The sequence below is a fragment of the Anomaloglossus baeobatrachus genome, chromosome 12, assembly GCF_048569485.1.
Source record: "Anomaloglossus baeobatrachus isolate aAnoBae1 chromosome 12, aAnoBae1.hap1, whole genome shotgun sequence".
NCBI classification, from domain to species: domain Eukaryota; kingdom Metazoa; phylum Chordata; class Amphibia; order Anura; family Aromobatidae; genus Anomaloglossus; species Anomaloglossus baeobatrachus.
In genome coordinates this window covers 94513750-94531461 of record NC_134364.1, presented here as the reverse complement: position 1 = coordinate 94531461, position 17712 = coordinate 94513750, and positions in this window count along the sequence as shown.

The window sequence follows — 17712 nt, the reverse complement described above, 5'->3', positions numbered from 1 at the left end:
TGCGACAGCGCCCTGTCGGCCACGTGTGTAAGACACATCAGGCCGACCAGTCCTCAGATTAGCATTTCTGGTCACCACTCGACTGGCCACGTGTGTGAAGGACACGTTAGACCAGGTAGTCACACCACTAGCATTTGACTGGGAAGCTGAGGAGGGAAATAGGGTTCACACACCCAATCCAGGAACACCCTGTTAACTCCTCAGGGGTTCTGGAATACGTTGTCCGTGCGCGTAGAGGGCACTCTCGGACAGGTGACGCAGCAGGTATGCTGTCCGTGTGCGTAGAGGACACAACCGGACAAGTAACGCAACAGGTTTGCTGTCCGTGTGCGTAGGAGGCACGAACGGACAGGTGACAGCAGCCACAGTCCAGTTAACGCCACTGGACTGCTATAGCACAACTGGAACGGCAGCAAGGAAGCACGGCGCCTGACCCTGATGTGCTGAGCCACGAATCTTGGCGTGACAGGCACCGTTCGCCTAGCCCTACCTACCGCTTCCAACAAATCTTATGCAACCATGAACTCTAAGTGAAGACTGCGCTCCTCCATGTTGTCTCCAGCCCCTTTTATAACCTGAGTCCGCCCCAAACCCAGGGTGCACGACAATGGCACCTCCTGGAGCCAATAGCAGAGTGCCATGTCATCAGTGACATTACCAGCGGCCTATCCGGTACCGCCACATCACTGATGACCTCATGGCAGCCACGCCCCAAACACTTCACCAGTCATCGTCTGACGATCAATGGTGAGGTGCCAGATCATAGAAGCGGGCCTCTGCGAGCCAGTCCGGAGTGGTCACGTCATCAGGACACCTGACACCCTCTGCCCTATCAGGACTTGCCACCTCATGGACATGCTCAGTGAGGTCCTTACCGGACCTAGCCTCTAATGCACTAAGTGCCTGAGCATGCTCAGTGGCCTGAACAACAGACTCAAATCAGACTGCTTGAGCATGCTCAGAATTCACAACATAGGACTTACGACATGGTACGATGTCCAAGGACCTGTGCAAAGAGGCTGTTAGGATTAATTGTGGGAGCATGCTCAGTAGCCTGAAGTGAGGACTTAGTCTCAAAAATGACACAATCAGGCTGAGCATGCTCACTAGGCGAAATACTGGACTTAAGCTCTGACTGGGGTGAATCGGCATGCGCACTAGCTACCCCTCCAGATTTAGACGTGGTGGAAGGAGCAGCCAGCTGGATGACCCGAGACACGGCCAAGAACGGCAGCCGGCGCCCGGGCGCAATAGGAACCGCAGCAGGCTGCTTGCAGCTATGACGGCGCCGGTTCGTAACAGTGGAAGTGAGAGGAGTGAAGTGGTAGTCGGGGGTTGTAGCTCTCGGACTACCGGACTGCCTGAGCTGACTAGTTGGCAGACGGCAGAGCAGGGCCACAGGTGACGGAAATCCGGTCGCGGGAGACCTTAAGTGGAATGGGGCAGGGTTGTAGCCCGCCAGTGCCGACAGCAGGAATCCGGTCCGGAGGCCGTGCACAGTCGGGGTACCTGGACCCTAGGGCAAGGACAGCTGCAAGCACCTTTCCAATTAACCAGCAGGGGACAAGATTCCACGTCTTGTCCCACTAACATCCCAGATAGAGCGAGACGGAAGCCCAACGAGGGCGATAGGGCATCTGCAAGTGCCTGTTAAAATCCCAAGGGTCAGATCTCGCGGGCCACAGCTCCCATGGAAAAGTCATCGGGAGCAGACTTACCCCGTTTCATGCAGACTAGTCAACACACAAGACACCAAAGTACAGGAGGAAGGGCCCCTGTCCTGTTAATCGGTGTGTAGGACCCGAGCACACCCCTCCGGAGGTTACTGGTTTCCGGCAGTTGGTTTAGTATCTGGACTCTGTGTGATTTTATTCAAAACAGTGAGTACACCGGTATCATCCGGTCTAGCCCTGCAGACTGCGTCCCAGCACTCCACCTACACCTGGGCCCCGGGACAACACCTCCCCTACCTGTGGAGGGGATACCATCCTGCTGCCCCGCTACAACAGCGCCGGGCACCCCATACCAAGGCAGCGGCTGTGTCACCAATAATCACCGCAACCCACGGGTGGGGTCACTGACAAACTCTCCCCTGTAAATAACCCCCTTTTTTCATTTGTGGGCGATGGACAGCTGCACGAGCCCGGGTCCGGCTGACACTCAATCCACAGCAAAAGCCCGGATCCGAGCTTCTTGAGCAGCCCCCCTGCTGTGGTCTGTCCCCCGCCGGCAAAACACATGTCAGGAGGAATTTTGTTCCACTCCTCTTTGCAGATCATCTCTAAATCATTAAGTTATTAAGGCGGTCACTTGGCAACTTGGAGCTTCAGCTCCTCCATAAGTTTTCTATGGGATTAATGTCTGGAGACTGGCTAGGCCGCTCCATGACCTTAAGCGCTTCTTTCTGAGCCACTTCTTTGTTGCCTTGGCTGTATGTTTTGTGTCATTGTTGTCCTGGAAGACCCAGCCACGACCATTTTTAGTGTCCTGGCGAAGGAAAGGAGGTTGTCACTTAGGATTTTACAGTACATGGCTCCATCCATTCTCCCATTGATGTGGTGAAGTAGTCCTGTGCCCTTAACAGAGAAACACTCCAAAACATAATGTTTCCACCTCCATGCTTGACAGTGGGGATAGTGTTCTTTGGGTCAGCCAGCATTTCTCTTCCTCAGAACATGGCGAGTCGAGTTAAGGCCAAAGCGCTCAATTTTTGTCTCATCTGACCATAGCACCTTCTCCCAATCACTCTCAGAATCACCCAGGTGTTCATTGTAAAACTTCAGATGGGCCGGCTGCACATGTGCCTTCTTCAGAAGGGCCGGTTGCACATGGGCCTTTTTCAAACGGGCCAGTTGCACATGGGCCTTCTTCAAACGGGCCACCTGCACATGGGCCTTCTTCAAACGGGCCGGCTGCACATGGGCCTTCTACAGATGGGCGGCTGCACATGGGCCCTCTTCAGACAGGCCAACTATACATGGGCCTTCTTCAGAAGGGCCGGCTGCACATGGGCCTTCTTCAGGTGGGCCAGCTGCACATGGGCCTTCTTCAGACAGGCCGACTGCACATGGGCCTTCTTCAGATGTGCCGGCTGCACATGGTCTTCTTGAGCAGTGGGACTTTGCGGGCACTGCAGGATTTTAATCCATTACGCCGTAATGTGTTACCAATGGATTTCTTGGTGACAGTGGTCCCAGCTGCCGTGAGATCATTAACAAGTTCCCCCGTGTAGTTTTAGGCTGATCTCTCACCTTCCTCATGATCCTAGATACCCCATGAGGTGAGACTTTGGAAGGAGCCACAGATCGATGTTGATTGACAGTAAATTTGTATTTCTTCCATTTTTTTACTATTGCACCAACAGTTGTCTACTCCCCCAGCCTCTTATGGTTTTGTAGCCCATTCCAGCCTTGTGCAGGTCTATGATCTTGTCCCTGACATCCTTAGAAAGCTCTATGGTCGCCCATGGTGTAGAGGTTAGAGTCTGACTGATGGAGTCTGTGGACAGGAGTCTGTTATACAGGTGACAATGTAAGACAGCGTCTGTAATGCAGGGAACGAGGGGATTAGGAGCATCTAACTGATATGTAGGAGCTGGAACTATTAATGGTTGGTAGGGGATCAAATACTTATTTCTCTGCAAAATGCAAAGAAATTTATATAATTTATACAATGTGATTTTCTGGATTTTATTTTGGATATTCTCTCACTCTTATAATTAACCTACCCTTAATATTATAGACTGTTCATGTCTTTGTCAGTGGGCAAACGTACAAAATCAGTAAGGGATCAAATACTTATTTACCCCACTGTACATACACTGCACATAGTAGATGCATTTAATACATACACTGCACATAATACAAGTCTCTTATACATACAATGCACATTATACAAACATACCTCCTATAGATATACTGCATATAATATATTCCTCTTATAAATACACTGCACATAATACATGTCTCTTATACATGCACTGCACACAATACGTGTGTGGTGCCCTGGACTAGCCAGGTAGTCACAGACAAAACACACACACACCCCCACCCCCCAGACAGTTACATTAGGGCTGATGTCCACACCAGGTGGGGTGGAGCCAGGTGGTTGGCCCCACCCACTGAGGAGTTCACAGGCCTGGAGGCGGGAAAAGCAGTAGATCAGTTTAGGAGGTGAAAGTGAGAGGTCACAAACTGGAAGTGTCTGGGTTGGAGCCCAGGCACTGACAGCAAGGTTGGCAGATGGTGGTGGCCGTCTGCAGGAGTGGTGGATGAACGCAGAACCGTAGGACCGGGGTTGGACGGTGGCCTGCCGGTACCGAACCGGGGAGCGAAGTGAAGCTAGCACACATAGGCAGGGCCATCGGACCCCGACTAGGTTTGGAGCCGCCGTTAACAGTCAAATCCGAGAGTGACCGGAGCCCTAAGGGTCCCCTAACTACCAAAGTCCCGTCAGAAAACAACCGTCCGCACCGTGAGGATATACAGCCACCGCCACAGGCTAGAGATCCAAGGGCCAGCGCCTGCGGGCAAAACGGGGTCCTCCGGCACCTATACGCCGGGGAGCGGACTACCGTTGGGAAGTCATCGAAGTCAACACAGTACACAAAGGTGCAGGGAAAGAGCCACCATCACCTGTCCAGGGGAGAGACACTGCAGCCGGCTGCGGGACCCGTCCATCCAGCTGTTTGGTTTACCGGAGACTTTGTGCATCTGTTGCTGAGTGAGTACACCAGTGCCATCCGGCACCGCGCCGCGCTGCCCCTGCAACCCTGCACATCACCAACCCTGCCTCCCCGTCACACCACCGGGCCCCGGGACCACCAACCCCTACCCACAGAGGGGGGAAACAACATCCCAGCTGCTCCCTACCATCGCTCCCGGGATCCCCGTCACCAGCAGCGGTGGTGCCCATCTTCAACACAACCCGTGGGTGACGTCACGGACTAAATCCCCAAACAAACCACCCCCTTTTCACTCATGGGCGAGGAGCGCAGCTCGAGTCCCTGGATCCGGCCCACCGCTCGAGCCACCGAGCAGCAGCAGCAGCGCCGGACCAGAGCGTGGCACCACTGTTTGCACATAGGTTAATCACCGCTATTGGCCTGTGCTGATCCCTGCCATTGCAGGTTGATCTCTCCATTTTTTTCCTCCGTCTCCCCTGAGGAACTCTCGATATTGAGATGGAAACGCGTCGGGAGGATTTCTTTTTGTTCTTTATGGTTGCGGGGCAGACATCTTATTTGGGTGCTGCCCTTGTCAGGGCGGAAGTCTATTCACGGGGCACGACAGGGGTCATTTACCATACTTGTCCACCCTATCCTTCCAGCCTGTGACCTCTCATTTTGGGACCGGTGTGCAGTCCAGCCCATGGATGAAGCTTGGGTGAGATCAAACCTGTGTGTTGTCATGTGGCATTTTGTCTCTTGCACTACTTATGCACAAGCACTTTATCACTGTTTTTATTGTTAAATTAAAAGTTATGTTTTAGTCCCTGCTATTATTATTGTATATGCTTTCTGGACTATTGGGCACTACTTCTCTGCTTGGCAGATTTGCTATTATATCTAATAAACAACTTGCTAAGAGTTTCAGAATTGGGTAATCCGGACAGAGGAACAAAATGACACTGTTTGCTGAATCTATCCACTACTACCCATATACAGGTCTTCCCTTCTGAGGGTGGAAGGTTAGTGATGAAGTCCATGGAGAGATGTGTCCAAGGGCTTACTGGGGTAGGTAGGGACTGGAGAAATCCGGCAGGGCGGGTACGAGGTGCCTTGGCTCGAGCACAGGTTTCACAAGCCAGTACATATTCCTTACAATCTTTCGCTACGGTTGGCCACCAAAAATGCCTGGTTACTAATGGAGGGTATTGCCGATACCAGGGTGACCTGCCAGCACAGAATTGTGGGATTCCTGAAGTACCCGTAGGCGAAGTGAGGGGGCGACAAAGTTTATGGACAGGAGTGGTTTCAGGAGCTTGGTCTTGGGTAGTGATGAGCGAGTATGCTTGTTACTACTCAGTACTCGCACGAGTATCACTGTACTCGGGCTACTCGGCGGGTACCGAGTAATTTCGCGATACTCGTGCTGGACTCGTGGTCTTCATCCCTGCATGTTGGCGCTCTTTTGAGAGCCAGCCCTCATGCAGGGATTGGCTGGCAGACCACTGCAATGCCACAGCCCTGTTAGTTGTGGAATTGCAGTGATTGGCCGGCCTGCACAGCGTGACCGAGCCTTTATACCGGCGGGCGCGCTGTGCTCTGTACACAGCCATCTCATATTCCCTGCTTCCACGCCCACAGGCGCCTATGATTGGTTGCAGTGAGACACGCCCCCACGCTGAGTGACAGGTGTCTCACTGCACCCAATCACAGCAGCCGGTGGGCGTGTCTATACTGTGCAGTAAAATAAATAAATAAATAATTAAAAAAAACGGCGTGCGGTCCCCCCAATTTTAATACCAGCCAGATAAAGCCATATGGCTGAAGGCTGGTATTCTCAGGATGGGGAGCCTCATGTTATGGGGAGCCCCCCAGCCTAACAATATCAGTCAGCAGCCGCCCAGAATTGCCGCATACATTAGATGCGACAGTTCTGGGACTGTACCCGGCTCTTCCCGATTTACCCTAGTGCGTTGGCAAATCGGGGTAGTAAGGAGTTAATGGCAGCCCATAGCTGCCACTAAATCCTAGATTAATCATGTCAGGCGTCTATAAGACACCTTCCATGATTAATCTGTAAATACAGTTAAAAAAAACACACACACCTGAAAAAATCCTTTATTAGAAATAAAAAACAATAACAAAGTCCCTCATCACCAATTTATTAACCCCGACAAACCCTCCATGTCCGGCGTACTCCACAGTCCTCCAGCGTCGCATCCAGCTCTGCTACATTCAGGTGACATGAGCTGCAGAATACACCGCCGCTTCTGTCAGCTTCACACAGCAACTGAGGTGAGTAGCGCGATCAGCTGCTGTCAGTCAGGTAACTCACGGCCACCGCTCGATCCAGCGGTGGCCGCGGGTAACCTCAGTGACAGCAGCTGATCGCTATACTCACCTCAGTTGCTGCGTGGAGGTGACCGGAGCGGCGGTGAGTAGCGCGATCAGCTGAGCGGTCACTGAGGTTACCCGCGGCCACCGCTGCATCCACCGCTGGATCCAGGTAACCTCAGTGACAGCTCAGCTGATCGCGATACTCACCTCAGTTGCTGTGTGAAGCTGACCGGAGCGGCGGTGTATTCTGCAGCTCCTGTCACCTTCATGCAGCACAGCTGGACGCGACGCTGGAGGTCCGTGGATTACGCCGGACATGGAGGGTTTGTCGGGGTTAATAAATTGGTGATGAGGGACTTTGTTAGTGTTTTTTATTTCTAATAAAGGATTTTTTGGGTGTGTGTGTTTTTTAACTGTAATTTACAGATTAATCATGGAAGGTATCTCGGGGAGACGCCTGACATGATTAATCTAGGATTTAGTGGCAGCTATGGGCTGCCAATAACTCCTTATTACCCCGATTTGCCAACGCACCATGGCAAATCGGGAAGAGCCGGGTATAGTCCCAGAACTGTCGCATATAATGTATGCGGCAATTCTGGGCGGCTGCTGGCTGATATTGTTAGGCTGGGGGACTCCCCATAACGTGGAGCTCCCCATCCTGAGAATACCAGCCTTCAGCCGTATGGCTTTATCTGGCTGGTTTTAAAATTGGGGGGACCGCACGCCGGTTTTTTTTTAATTATTTAATTATTTATTTCACTGCACAGTATACACACACACACCGGCTGCTGTGTTTGGGTGCAGTGAGACACCTGTCACTCAGCGTGGGGGCGTGTCTCACTGCAACCAATCATAGGCGCCGAAAAGTAGGGAATACGAGATTGTTTAATGAGCGGCCGGCTTTTTCAAAAGAGGAAAAGTCGCCGGAGTTTAGTGAACAGCAGTGCAGCGCCGCGGCAGCGATCGGGGAACGGTAAGTAAAGCCCGCTACACACGCTTCAATATGTCTCACAATCCGTCGTTGGGGTAAAGTGGTAAGTGACGCACATCCGGCATCGTTAGTGAGGTATCTGCGTGTGACAGCTACGTGCGATCAGGATTGAACGCAAAACCGTTGATCGCAAACACACCGTATCTTTGTCTAGAATTGAGCGTTTTGTTGCACGAACCTAGTCAATTGTAACGTGTGACATCCCTCATACGATTTTGGTGTCTGATGCTATGTGCGCAGGTGTGCGCTCTGCACCGCAGCTTTAAAAAGGTCCGCTTCAGAGCGCAGCTGAAAAGCTGCGTTCTGAAGCGCCTCACAATGTCTGTCATGCACTAATCTCTGTCAGTCGGTCACTATCTCTGTCCCTCACTCTCTGTCCATGTCAGTCTATCCCCCTCTCTCATATACTCACCGATCCCCGATCCCCGGCGCTGCACGGCGTTCACACTGCTCCGGCGGCTTTTACTGTTTTGAAAAAGCCGGCCGCCCATTAAACAATCTCGTATTCCCTGCTTTCCCCGTCCACCGGCGCCAATGATTGGTTACAGTGAGACACGCCCCCACTCTGAGTGACAGGTGTCACACTGCACCCAATCACAGCAGCCGGTGGGCGTGTCTATACTGTGTAGTGAAATAAATAATTAAATAATTAAAAAAAAAAACGGCGTGCAGTCCCCCCCAATTTTAAAACCAGCCAGATAAAGCCATACGGCTGAAGGCTGGTATTCTCAGGATGGGGAGCTCCACGTTATGGGGAGCCCCCCAGCCTAACAATATCAGCCAACAGCCGCCCAGAATTGCCGCATACATTATATGCGACAGTTCTGGGACTGTACCCGGCTCTTCCCGATTTACCCTGGTGCGTTGGCAAATCGGGGTAATAAGGAGTTAATGGCAGCCCATAGCTGCCAATAAGTCCTAGATTAATCATGTCAGGCGTCTATGAGACACCCTCCATGATTTATCTGTAAATTACAGCAAATAAACACACACCCGTAAAAATCCTTTATTAGAAATAAAAAACACAAACATATACCCTGGTTCACCACTTTAATCAGCCCCAAAAAGCCCTCCATGTCCGGCGTAATCCAGGATGCTCCAGCGTCGCATCCAGTGCTGCTGCATGGAGGTGACCGAAGCTGCAGAACACACCGCCGCTCCTGTCACCTCCACACAGCTACTGAAGACAGCCACGCGATCAGCTGAGCTGTCACTGAGGTTACCCGCTGTCACTGGATCCAGCGGTGGCCGCGGGTAACCTCAGTGACAGCTCAGCTGATCGCGCTACTCACCTCAGTTGCTGCATGGAGGTGAGAGAAGCAGCGGTGAGTAGCGCGATCAGCTGAGCTGTCACTGAGGTTACCCGCAGCCACTGCTGGATCCAGTGACAGCGGGTAACCTCAGTGACAGCTCAGCTGATCGCGCGGCTGTCTTCATTAGCTGCGTGGAGGTGACCGGAGCGGCTGTGTCTGCTGCAGCTCCGGTCACCTCCATGCAGCAGCGCTGGATGCGACGCTGGAGCATCCTGGATTACGCCGGACATGGAGGGCTTTTTGGGGCTGATTAAAGTGGTGAACCAGGGTATATGTTTGTGTTTTTTATTTCTAATTAAGGATTTTTTCGGGTGTGTGTTTATTTACTGTAATTTACAGATAAATCATGGAGGGTGTCTCATAGACGCCTGACATGATTAATCTAGGACTTATTGGCAGCTATGGGCTGCCAATAACTCCTTATTACCCCGAATTGCCAACGCACCAGGGTAAATCGGGAAGAGCCGGGTACAGTCCCAGAACTGTCGCATATAATGTATGCGGCAATTCTGGGCGGCTGTTGGCTGATATTGTTAGGCTGGGGGGCTCCCCATAACGTGGAGCTCCCCATCCTGAGAATACCAGCCTTCAGCCGTATGGCTTTATCTGGCTGGTATTAAAATTGGGGGGGAACGCACGCCGTTTTTTTTAATTATTTAATTATTTATTTCACTACACAGTATAGACACGCCCACCGGCTGCTGTGATTGGGTGCAGTGTGACACCTGTCACTCAGAGTGGGGGCGTGTCTCACTGTAACCAATCATAGGCGCTGGTGGGCGGGGAAAGCAGGGAATATGAGATTGTTTAATGGGCGGCCGGCTTTTTCAAAAAAGTAAAAGCTGCCGGAGCAGTGTGAATGCCGTGCAGCGCCGGGGATCGGTGAGTATATGAGAGAGGGCTGCTCAATTCAGTTACTCAGGAGTTTTAGCGGTCACCGGTGAATCCTTCACAGGTGACCGCTAATCAGGACGCGACACAGACAGAGCCGCAGCATGACAATGAAGTCGGGGGAAGTTCACCCGAGTTCATTCTGACAGTGCGGCTTTGTCGGTGTCTGCTGTCATCGGCCATTCAGCTCTGCTACATGGCTGTCTGTGGCTGCTGTTAGCGGCCATGTAGCAGAGCTGAATGGCAGATGACATAGTAAAAACACATCCCTACACATTACACACGCTTGTCAAGTCAATAAATAAAAAAAAAAAAAAAAAAAAAGGTGCCCAATGCATACGTCACAGAACACATGATCTAAAGGATCGCACACAAAATTGATCAATTTAACATAGACTACTAACGCACGTGTGACAGCAAATGAACGACCTACGTGCAATCTCATAAGATCCCGTATGCAACCTGGGCGTGTCACATCGCAAATGTGATTGTACAACTAATTGCAACGTGTAAAGTGGGCTTAAGAGAGAGGGGGGAGAATGACCGACAGACTGTGAGAGAGGGACAGACAAGACAGAGAGAGACCGACAGAGCGAGACCGACCGACGGGAGATAGAATGAAAAAAAAAAAAAAATGACCGACATCGCTAGTAAAAAGCACAAAACGTGCGTTTTGGACATCGGAGTGCCACACAATGTTTTACGTAAAATCTTTCATGTATTAATCTCAAAAAGTAACATACACCAGCTCTATCTCACTATTGGGTATGTGCCCTTAACATTTCCGCCATGAAAATTCATTTTGGTGTCATTTTGGAAGGTTTTCTGGTGAGTCCGTAAAAATGGCGTAAAACGCGGACAAAATTGTTCACAGCTGTGACTTTTGAGTGATAAATGCTTCAAGGGGTCTTCCCCATGCTGATGCCATGTCATTTGAGCACTCTTCTGAGACTTTTGTGACATTTTTAGGGTTTCTACATGCTGCCGGGGTTCATTTCAGAAAAATACTCGGGTCTCCCATAGGATAACATTGGGCTCGGTGCTCGGGCCGAGTACACGAGTATCTTGGGATGCTCGGCCCGAGCCTCGAGCACCCGAGCTTTTTAGTACTCGCTCATCACTAGTCTTGGGTACTATGGACCTCTTCTATCAAATCTAAGGAAACCGATGACATAATAATGCCTTTAGCTAGAATATGCACTGGTTCAGAGTCTTCGGACTGAGAGGGACAGAAGCTACGGGAAAGTGCATCAGCTCTGGTGTTCTTGGTACCGGGCCGGAATGTTACTACAAAATCAAATCTGGAGATGAACAATGCCCACCTAGCTTGCCTAGGATTGAGTCTCTTAGCAGATTCCAGATAAGTGAGGTTCTTATGGTCTGTGACCTTATGTTTGGCGCCTTCAAGGAAGTGGCGCCATTCCTCGAAGGCCCATTTAATTGCCAACAGCTCACGATTACCAATGTCATAATTTCTCTCTGTGGGAGAAAACTTGCGGGAAAAGAAGGCACAAGGACGAAGCTGAGTGAGAGACGGAGTACCTTGTGATAGCACCGCTCCCACTCCAACCTCGGATGCATCAACTTCCACAATAAACGGACGCATAAGGTCAGGCTGAACCAGAATTGGGTCTGAGGAGAAACATCCTTTTAATTTTGAGAAGGCATGGATCGCCTCTGGCTTCCAATTAACCACATCAGCCCCCTTTTTAGTCAAATCGGTGAGGGGTTTGGCAATTTTGGAAAAATCTCTAATAAATTTGCGGTAATAATTAGCAAACCCAAGGAAATGCTGCAAGACTTTCAGAGACTTGGGTTGTACCCACTCCTTAATTGGTTGAAGCTTAGAGGGATCCATGCGGAAGCCTTCTGCGGACAATATATAACCCAGGAAATTAACCTCTGCCTCAAAAAAAAAAAAAAACAAAAACATTTCTCATATTTAGCAAATAGGGAGTTCTCCCTGAGTCTCTGGAGTACAGTGCATACATGTTGGAAATGTGACGTAGCATCAGGAGAATAAATCAGTATGTCATCCAGATAGACCACCACATATTGACCACAGATATCTCTGAGAATGTCATTAACAAAGTCCTGGAACACAGCCGGCGCATTACTTAATCCAAAAGGCATTACTAGGTACTCATAATGTCCCTCTGAAGTATTAAATGCAGTTTTCCACTCATCCCCTTCTCTGATACGGATAAGGTTATATGCTCCCCTAAGATCAAGCTTGGTGAACCACCGGGCTCCTATGAGCTGGTTAAACAGATCGGGGATGAGTGGCAGAGGGTACTGCTTCTTTACAGTAATAGCATTCAGTTCACGGTAGTCAATACAAGGTCTGAGGCCACCATCTTTCTTATCAACAAAAAAAGAATACAGCGCCGACTGGTGACCTGGATGGCCTGATGAACCCTCTCTGCTATATAATCTTTCATGGCCTGACGCTCCGGACCAGAAAGATTATACATTTTACCCTTTGGGAGTCGGGAATTGGGGACCAAATCTATGGGACAGTCATAATCTCTGTGCGGAGGTAATTTTTCAGATTCAGATACAGAAAACACATCAGCAAATTCCCTGAATGCATGAGGTATGAAGATAGGTTCAGCTCTAGTCAGGTTCACAGATAAAGACATGCACGTCTCCTGACACTGAGGGCTCCATCGCACAATCTCACCCTGATGCCAGTCTATGACGGGGTTATGCTTACGCAGCCAAGGCATGCCCAAAACCACCGCTGACATCAGGTTCTCAAGAACAAAAAATGACGCAGATTCTACATGCAGAGCACCAACAAGCATGGAGATCTCTGGAGTTACAAAAGTAACCACACCCTGGGTGAGAGGTGTACTATCGATAGCAGATATTCTAATAGGTGCATTTAACCTGAGCAAAGTCAAATGTGGCGCCCCTGAGGCTTCCATCGCCACAGGTCATTGCACCCCACCAGCGGTGTGATGCCCCATTCTGGGAGAGGAAGAGAGTGAACTCCGGTCCCCTGGTAAATCCACACTACACCCATTGTTAGGCACATACTAGGACCAGGGAAAGTGGCAGGCAACCCTCCCATGCTGCATGCTGGGAGGGGCCCTAAGACCCATCCCTGCTCCTATAGGTTACAGCTTAGCAACTGGGGGGTGGGAGGAGCCACAAGAGTGCAGACACAGATAGGAAGGTCAAGTTTAGACAGTTACCTCGGGGAGTGAGAGAGTAAAGAGTGAGCATGTAGTTGGAGGAGAAGAACGAGATAAAGGAGGGAGGAGGAGGCCTGCTGGAGGCAAGCAAGGAGGAGAAGGAAAAAGAAGACAGAAGGGGTCGCAGGGCCGCGGGTAGTCCTAGCAGTTACCACGAGCAGGCCTAGGGGTACCAAGGACACAGGGCCCTAGAAGTGCCATGGGTGGTGCAGGCTGCGGTAGCCCGTTCCACGGTGACATCGGTGGAGGGATCCAGCTGCGACAGGGGACGGTCCCTAGAGACTGGAGGAGTGCAAAGACAATCTCCAAACAGTAAAAACCGAGGCCCGGGGACGTTGTAAGCTCCCAGGGCCAGAACCCATAGCAGACGTCCAGAAAAGGGGAAATCAGCCGACAGGTGACCCCCCAGCCTGGAGGCTGTAGTGGAGGCCAAGCCAAGTCCATCTTAACTAAGGCAAGGCTAGTGAAGACAGCAGAGAAGGAGACACTGAGAGAAGGGTACCGGATTTCACACTCTGAATCACCCAGAAGGCGGAGGTCCCTGACAGAGGTTCCAGCAGTCCAAGGGTCCTGCTGTCCTGACAAGAACTGTGAGTAAAGAACTGGAACTGCACCCTTGAAGTGGTCTCTGTTATTTCAGCTGCATAGACACTCACAAGCACCAACTGTGCCCCGGGCATTGCTCCACCTGTGGGGAGCAGTATCACCATAGCTGTCATCACATCATCCCGGTGGCCTCACACAGCAGCGGCGGCTTATTAGCCGCATACCACAGGTGGCGTCACGAACACAACCATTAACAAGCAAGCCACATATACAACTGACACCCACCAGGGCCACGGAGCCGGGCCCAGCCACCACTGACCACCACCGGACTAGTCCGGCCCGGCACCGGGTGTCCCATAGCCCTGGGGTGGGCGAGTCAACTTTTGGCGTCACGAACAGGATTTCGTGCCCGGTCCAACCGGGTACTGTGCGCCTGAAGAACCGTGTGACAGACTGTGTACTTTACTGAGAAACCGCCGCCATTAGCGCTGCTGAGAGCGGGAAGAAGGGGTGCGTGCAAGAAGAAAGGGCGCGAAGAGAAGCCCCGCCCCCTTGTCCAAGAAAAGCGCGCGAAGCGGTGCCCGCCATAGAAAGCGGAAGAAAAAGAAGCGGCGACCAAATAAGCTGGCCGGCTGGCAGAAAGAGTTTACAAGCCAGACCAGCAGATAAAGAAAATGTACCTTATCGCAAGCGGAGTGATGCCGGCCGTGATGGGCTGGGCGCCAGTCTGGCGCCAGCTACTAGTGCAGCCTCCGGCCCCGCCTCCAAGAAGGGAAAGGGTGCAGCCGAGTGGCGTGGTCGAGCACTCGAGCAGTGTTCCAGGCGGCATTCCCCAGGTCGGAAGCATGACGGAGGAGCTGCAGAGAAGTGCACCAGGGACCGGCAGCGAGGATTGCAAGCTGGACCTGCTCCAGGAAGAGATGAGAGTTCTGGCTCGGAGGCTGAGCAGCATGGAGGTGGAGGCAGACCGGCGGAGAGAGACACCGAGGGTGCCGGAGGATCTGGAACGGTGGATGGATGCCGCGGAGCAAGCGCAGGGTGAGCAACCAGAAACCCCGTCCAGTCCGGACCCAGGGCCCCGCCATGAACCCCCGCTTAGCCCCTTCACTGACCCCCTGGCCTTCCCGGCCTACCCAGCGGACGCTCGGTGGGGCACCGGAGGCCTGCCTGAGACCCCCGCAGACGGAGCCTGGGGTGGGGTGAACCCTGAGCAACTAGTGGGCCCCCTGCCGAGTCCCCCTGTGAGCCTCCTGGGAATGGCATCCCCGGGAGTGAATTGGGACGCGGCGCCCATAGAAACCAGGGGACTGCAGCGGCCGCTGCGCCCCAAGGAAACTCCCCTGGCCTACGAGCTGACATGCCGGAGGCTGGTGGTCGAGTACCAGCGGGAGCGGGAACTCCGGGAAGAGAAAAGAAGGACCCGAGAAGTCGCCAATCTGGCCTCCAAGGAAGAGGTCAGGAAGGCCCTGAAGGGGACCGAGTGCCCAGTAAGACGGGGCACCGTAGTTGATTTCCAGCAGAAAGGTGGCTGGGGCTTCATCCGGGAGCCCGGCCTGGGCAAGGATGTGTTTGTGGCCCGGAGAGACATTGAGGAGCACCTGCCCAGAGGCCACCCAGGGTGCGATGCCAAGCCGGGTGATGTGGTTGAGTATGTCCGGCTGATGGGGGACCGCGGGTGGTATGCGCTGCATGTGCACATTGTGCAGGAAGAAGCGGCCCCAGAAGAGCCAGAGTGGCGCCGCACAGCACAAGAGCGCAGCATCTCTCCAAGCAGCAGCGCCACCTCAAGACAGACCCAGGCCGCAGAACATTGCAGCAGGCCTACAACAGTTACCCAGGAGACGCAGACCAGGATCTCCATGGCGCGTGTGATGCAGGGTGCCCGGCCAAAGCAGGGCCCTAGAGACCACAGCAACAGCCCCCTGCAGACAAGCAGCCCTCTGCAGCAGCGCCGTGCAACGCCTACAGGCAGCCCCACTCCAATCCAGGCTGCAGGACAGCGCAGAAGGTCAGGGACCAGTGCTCAAGGGACCCAGACGATGATATCGTCAGCGTACCTGCTGCCAGGAGCCATGCCGGAGTGGGACCCTGACATCTACCCTCGAGAGTAAGGAAGATGAAGAGCTGCCGAACTGTACATAGCCCCTTATTCTTTTTGAAGAAGTCCCTCGTGTTTTGCCCCTGATTCTTTTCGAAGATGACACCCTTTCCTACTGTACTGCCCCTGATGCTTTTTGAAGACGTCACCCCCCATGTTATGTGTACCGGGCCACTGAACTGGAATGTGGGCCCCGGTGGAAGTGTATGTGTCATGTCATACCAGGCCACTGGACTTAGTGGCTGGTGTGTGGTTTATGTGTCTTATGTAACCAGGCCATTGGACTTAATGGCTGGTTGATTTTGTCCCAATAGTGTTTGCTTGAAAGAAACGAACTGCCAGGCTACTGGACTTGTTGTAGCCAGAAATGTAATTAGTTGCACCTGTTGTGCCCCCTACCAGAATTATGGGGGATGTGCCCAAACCGTGCAATGGACTGGAAGTGCACACTTAGAGTTTTTCTTTATAAGAAGTTCGCAACGTTCATGATATGTGCCTCCCATAAAGGGAAGAAATGTTAATTGTTTTATGTTATTGCATACAAAAATGTTTTGCAGTTTCTCCACATGTTTTTGTTGTTTTTCAGCCCGAGGACGTGCTGGGATTTGCTGTGGGGGAGTGTGGCGCCCCTGAGGCTTCCGTCGCCACAGGTCATTGCACCCCACCAGCGGTGTGATGCCCCATTCTGGGAGAGGAAGAGAGTGAACTCCGGTCCCCTGGTAAATCCACACTACACCCATTGTTAGGCACATACTAGGACCAGGGAAAGTGGCAGGCAACCCTCCCATGCTGCATGCTGGGAGGGGCCGTAAGACCCATCCCTGCTCCTATAGGTTACAGCTTAGCAACTGGGGGGTGGGAGGAGCCACAAGAGTGCAGACACAGATAGGAAGGTCAAGTTTAGTCAGTTACCTCGGGGAGTGAGAGAATAAAGAGTGAGCATGTAGTTGGAGGAGAAGAACGAGATAAAGGAGGGAGGAGGAGGCCTGCTGGAGGCAAGCAAGGAGGAGAAGGAAAAAGAAGACAGAAGGGGTCGCAGGGCCGCGGGTAGTCCTAGCAGTTACCACGAGCAGGCCTAGGGGTACCAAGGACACAGGGCCCTAGAAGTGCCACGGGTGGTGCAGGCTGCGGTAGCCCATTCCACGGTGACATCGGTGGAGGGATCCAGCTGCGACAGGGGACGGTCCCTAGAGACTGGAGGAGTGCAAAGACAATCTCCAAACAGTAAAAACCGAGGCCCGGGGACGTTGTAAGCTCCCAGGGCCAGAACCCATAGCAGACGTCCAGAAAAGGGGAAATCAGCCGACAGGTGACCCCCCAGCATGGAGGCTGTAGTGGAGGCCAAGCCAAGTCCATCTTAACTAAGGCAAGGCTAGTGAAGACAGCAGAGAAGGAGACACTGAGAGAAGGGTACCGGATTTCACACTCTGAATCACCCAGAAGGCGGAGGTCCCTGACAGAGGTTCCAGCAGTCCAAGGGTCCTGCTGTCCTGACAAGAACTGTGAGTAAAGAACTGGAACTGCACCCTTGAAGTGGTCTCTGTTATTTCAGCTGCATAGACACTCACAAGCACCAACTGTGCCCCGGGCATTGCTCCACCTGTGGGGAGCAGTATCACCATAGCTGTCATCACATCATCCCGGTGGCCTCACACAGCAGCGGCGGC